The following is a 6,206-nucleotide window of genomic DNA, read 5'->3' as shown; positions in this document are numbered from 1 at the left end:
TATCTTTTAGTTTTCACTGAGTGAAAGTAGTACAGATGGCTATTGCTGCTGTGAACATCCTTTCCTATTCTCCCCTTAAGACCATTGTATATAATAGTGAGATGAACAGAGAAACTCCAACAAACGAGGTTGACTGAGCACAAAAAGGGAGTTCCGCAAGAAATTCAATGTTCTCTAACCCAAAAAGGAATGTTAAAATTTTTGACACATACCTGATGATTTTTAGCCTGACTCCTTAAGGAAGTGATACTTTGGCAGTCACACTGACTGTGTAAGTTTTGTAAGCGTGTTGTCAGCCTCTATCTCTCTGCCAATTTCAACCAAATTTGTTTGGAGGGTGGTGGAGAAGTAGAGAACTTTGACATAAATAACTTCCTGTCAGTTTCATTACAGTATGTGGCTAGAAAAGAGACACGTTAAGTTTCCCAACTGAAAGACAAGCTCCTGTCTGAGTTCACGCTTTCTTAAACTCTAGGGAATGAATGTGGATGAGAGTTCCAACTACAGGAAAAGCTTTAACTGGAACTCATAATAATGATTTAAGTTTGAAGCAAACTAAGCTTCATAAGTTCCAATACTCAGGGAAGTGTTTGTTTAGGTTGAAACTGAGTACTAGTTGATGCAGCATGTTTAGAAAAATGAGCATAAGATGGAAATTTAATGTTAGGGGTTTGGGGTGTTTTGTTTTGGTTTTGTTTTTTGGTTTTTTGTGGTTTTTTTGTGTTTGTTGTTGTTTGGGTGTGTGTTTTTTTTGTTTTTTGTTTTTTTTTTTCCCCCATTTAAATTAGGTATCCTGCAGCCCACGAGATTGATAGCTGCCTTCTGCAGCAATGGCACATTGCTGGCTCATGTTCAACTTGGTGTCCACCAGGACCCCTAGGTCCTTTGTTGCCAAGCTGCTCTCCAGGCTGTTGACCCCCAGCATGGGGTGCATTCCTTTCCAGGTGCAGGACTTTGCACTTTGTTGAACTCCATTAGGTTCTGGTTGGCCCATTTCTCCACTGAGGTCCCTTTGAATGGCAGCACAACCCTCTGGTGTGTCACTCCTCCCAATTTTGTATCACAAGCAAACTTTCTGAGGATATACTTTGACCCATCATCTAGGTCATTAATGAAGATGTTGAACAGGATTTTACCTAGTACTGAACCTGGTTTACACCCTGGGGTGTATGGCTAGTATGACTTTAAGTGGGCCCAGCCATTCATGTAGTTTTCAATCCACCGTACTCTCGGCTCATCCAGCTCATACTTCATCAGCATCTCTATGATGATCTTATGGGAGACAGTGATTAATGCCTTACTAAAGTCTAGGTAGACAATAGTAGACAATACCACTCTTCTCCCCTCATCTACCAAGCCAGTCGTTTCATCATAGAATATTATCAGGTTGGTCAAGCATGAATCCATGCTGAGTATTCCTTATGTCCTTCATGTGCCTTGAAATACTTTCCAGGATTAGTTCCATCACCTTCCTAGGGATAGAGGTAAGGTTGACAGCCTGTAGCTTCCTGCCCTTTTTGAAGACAGGAATGACATTTGATTTCCTCAGCCACTTCTTCCAATTGCCATGACCATTCAAAAATTAGTCAGTGGCCTCTCAATGTCATCAGCTATCTTCCTTGGCACTAGGGTGCATCCCCTGAGGGCCCACGGACTTGCATAAGTATTCCCTAGCCTGATCCTCTTCCACCGAGGATAATTTTTCCTTGCTTCAAACTCTGCCCCTGGTCTACAGGGCCTGGGATTCTGGAAGGCTAATCTTGCTAGTAAAGAATTTGGGAAAAGAAGGCATTCAGCATTTCTTCCTTTTCCGTGTCCTGTGGCACCAGGGCCACTGCCCCATTCAGCAGTGGGCCCATGTTTCCCAAGTCTTTCACCACTTCCATACTTACAGAAGCCCTTATTTGTGGCCTTTGGCATCACTTGCCAAGTTCAATTCCAAGTGGGCTTCGGCTTTCCTAAATTCATCTCTGCATGCTCAGACAGTGTCTCTATCCCTTCCAGATTTCCTGTCTCTGCTTCTCCCTTCTGTATTATTTCCTTTTTCTGTTTGAGTTTTGCCAGGAGCTCCTTGTTCATCCATGCAAGGTATCCTGGCATTTTTGCTTAACTTCTTGCTCATTGGGATGAACTGCTCCTGAGCTTGGAGGAGGTGATGCTTGAATATTAACCAGCTCTCTTGGGCCCCCTCTTCTCTCCATGGCTTTATGCCATGTAACTCTTCCAAGCAAATCTCTGAAGAGGCCAAAGTCTGTTTTCCTGAAGTCTAGGGTTGTGATCTTGCTTTTTGCTCTCCTCACAGAATCCTGAACACAACCATCTCACAGTCACTGAAGCCAAAGCTTCACATCCCCAACAAGCCTTTCCATGTTTGTGAATATAAGATCCAAGAGAGCACCTCTCCTCTTTGGCTTCTCTGTCACTTGGGTCAGGAGGTTAACATCAGTGCTCTTCGGGAAACTCCTGGATTATATATGCCCTGCTGTGCTGTTTCTCCAGCAGATATTGGGGTGGTTCAAGTCCCCCATAAGAACCAGGGTCTGTGAGCATGAGGCTAATTCTACCTGTCTGCAAAAGGCCTCGTCCACTTGTTCTTCGTCATGAGGTGTCTTATGGCAGACACCCAATATAATGTCTCCTATACTGGTCTGCTCTTTAATGCTTATTCATAAACTCTCAGCTGGATCCATGCATTCCAGCTGTTCTGTCACGTAAAGTGCAACTCCACTGCCTCATCTTCCTGGCTTGTCTTTCCTAAAGTGCCTGTTTCCCTCCATCGCAGCACTCCAGATGTATGATCCATCATACCATGTCTCCATGATCACAAGACTGTAGCCCTGCAACTGCACACAGATCTATTCATGCCCCATTCAGCAGGCACTAGTGTACAGGCTGATTTCCTAGACAGGGTTTGAAGGTTTTTTTTCTGTAGTGTTGCCTTGTAGGCACTTGCTTACATACAAATACTTGAGGTGATCCTGCTTAAGCTATTTTGTGTTCACTTTCATTCATACCACTCCAGACCCTTGTTCATCAACTGAGTCCATCAGTCCCTCACGTGGCTGCAGGTAATTGTCTCCCTCCTCCATCAAGATCTAAGAGTCTGAATCTCTTCTGAAAATGGGTCTTCATTTTCTGTATTGATGAGGAGCTTCTGAAAGTTTTACTGAAGGAAAGTTATAAGCTCACTTATTTAAGAAAAATCTTAATTTTACTTTGTCATTTCATGATATACACTGATAAACTCATATATTACTAATTGATTGGAATTCAAGAATCATTCATATTTATTGAATTCATATGTCTATATCTGGAGGACTTGAGAGAGCAAAGTTTAGAAGATAAAATGATTATGCTTTGAGTGACAATTTCTAAATTGTAAAAAATTAAAGGCATGGTAGTTCATACATATCATAGGTGACAGAACTTCACTTACTGATTTGCATGACAGACACATATGTAAATAACCTTGAGTAAGTATCTTAAATATCACCTATCTCCTTGTTTGAAGATTTGAATTAAAGGAGAAGCCCCACTCTGATAGTGTGGTACTTACTTCTCATATGAATTTATTGAGTTTCTGATCATTAGTTTCAAATTCTTTGTTGGCTACTTATTCAGGAAAAATGACCTAGTATTGAAACCTTTATCTTCCCATACTGGAAAAAAACAAGTCACCTATTAACCTTTGTTAGACTATGGGTTGGGTCTCTACAGTTCAGTGTCTGATGTAAAATCTTGATTTAACTGCATAAATTACATAGTTTATTGTCATAATTTAGCCTACAAACAGCAGTGAACTTCCTTTGGTGTAATCAGTGAAGTTAAAACATCAGAACCTTACACCAAAATGTACACTGGGATTATGAACTTTAAGAATTCTTACACATTGTATGATTCATTGTTATCCTTATATTTTTGTTTAATAGCATGGATAGGTTAATATACCTGAAACTTTGAACCCCAAAATTAAAATATTAAATATTAAAATGCTCCAAATAAGGTAACTATTATAAAACTGTACAGTCATAAAAATAATAGAAAAATGTATTTTAAAAAAGGAAAGCAATTTTTGTGCTCTGATGATACCTGTTCAAATACATAAAAGGTGTGTTAACTCTGTGAAGTGGTGTACAATATGCAAAAATGCCACTTTTTCAAATATTACATCATATCTATTCAGTATTACAATAGCTTTAGGCATGAAATAAAACTTTGATTGCCAGTATTTTAAACTTATGTGGAAAGATGTTTATGGTACTCCTGGAAATACTGCATCAAATTGCACTTATTTCCTAGATTTATATTAGGCTAAAAGAAGTCATTAGCAATTTGCATTTTGAGAGCATTGTTGGTACAATATGGTAGTGTGAGTCACCAAAAGCTTAGTGACATAAAGAATTACAGCTGGAAGGAAAAAAAATATAGTTTGCCCAGAGTACTGCATGTGATTTAGTATATTATGATCAGATATTTGAATTGCCTTTTTATATCTTGCTTTTCAAAATATGAATTTAGAGCTGGTAAAAGGTACTGACTTGGAGTTTTGAAATAATTCCTCTGTGTCCTTGAACAGACACAGCACAGGCAGCAGCAATTTGTGTCTGTGAACAGATGTAGCACAGGCAGCGGAATTGTGATCTTCCCCATATGATTCGACCATGTGCCTTGAATATGACTTCAGAGCAGTGATGTCAAGGTTCTGGGTTGCATGTCAAAATTGTCATGTGTTCCCCTTGCCAATAGAACACAGAAGACTGATAATTGGTGCCTTCACTTCTGCTGTGCCTGAGTTCACTTTTCCATTGTCTGTTGCTCTAACGGGCTACTAACTATGTGAAATGGGCTGATAAGATGATGATGGCAATATTATCAGGTGATCAGAAAAAGTTATTCATCATTTAACCCTTGGTTCCTTTAAGAGCAAGATAACACTTTAAAGAGACTGGACATATCTCCATTTCTGACTTAATGTTTGCTTCTTAGGCAACCTTAACTGCGAGTAAGAGTAACCTCCAATGCTTTCAGATATACACAGATCTTCAGAATTCATTATGCATATAGTTTTCCACGGAAGAATACTTGGAAGGAAGAAAGTAAGCACTAATTACACTAACAATTGGAAGAGACTGTGATTTCATTTATGGGGAGCAAACAATTAATTTAGGGTCTATCCCATGGAAATATAGTTTCTGTTAATTGGCTAAATTACAATATTTTGGCCAAATATGATTAAAAAAATATTTTGACAGAGTAATAGGCTTTGATTATCCTACACTAAAACTGACACAACTGCAAGCAGTAGAAGTTTTGTCTAGACAGGGAATTTTCAGCATAAATAAATGTGAACCAGTTTTAGCAGCAGATAGTTTGGGATCTTTAATATAGATAAAATTACATCTAGAATTTTGTTTACTGATAGCTATTATATACAAATATATTTCTTCTTCCCTTCTCGTGGAAAACTGAGAGGAAATCCCTCCACCAATTTTAACCTTTCAGTTGTTTCTAATCTGAACTGTATGAACTCTTATTCTACCCAGTGTTTGCAACACTATCCTCGTTAGCTCTTTTTTTTCCTGGAGGCTTTTTGTGTTTGCAGCCATATGGAGCGTGAAAAAGAGGGAATAATATCAGTTCCTTTAGCACAGGTTTGCCAGACTGCACAGAAATGGGAAAGGCTACTGTTGCTCTGCTGCTGGAAGGCCTCCTCTCCTAAAACTAGCTCTGTTAAAGTCCAGCATTGACTTTGTAAATTCAGTGGTGTTATCATAGAATCTGCATATTTATTGATGCTTTTGTATCCTATAATCAAGATCTAGAGTGATAGTGCTTATAATTATGTTAATTCCTATTTAACAGCAATTCTTGAGTAATGTCTCATGACTAATTTTTCATAAGCATAGACACTTTTGTAAGTGTTTAATGGAGGGAGAACATTCTTAGGACAGATTTATTTCTTTAATTTTTTGCCAGAAAAGGCACATGACTGGAGGACATTTAGAAACTCCTAACATTCAGGTATAGAATAGTAGCAGCACCTGCAGTTTAAAACCTCATCTTAAATTCTTTTGAAGGAAAATGCTGCGATTTTGGGAAAGCATGTAGCCTTTAAAAGACAGAACTTGTAAAATTTAAACTGAGTGGTTTGGAACAGAATAAGATATTGGTTCCTACTTTGTATTTTAACAATATTATCATAATGG

This window comes from Athene noctua, chromosome 3 (assembly GCF_965140245.1).
Source record: "Athene noctua chromosome 3, bAthNoc1.hap1.1, whole genome shotgun sequence".
NCBI classification, from domain to species: domain Eukaryota; kingdom Metazoa; phylum Chordata; class Aves; order Strigiformes; family Strigidae; genus Athene; species Athene noctua.
This window is presented reverse-complemented; position numbering follows the sequence as displayed.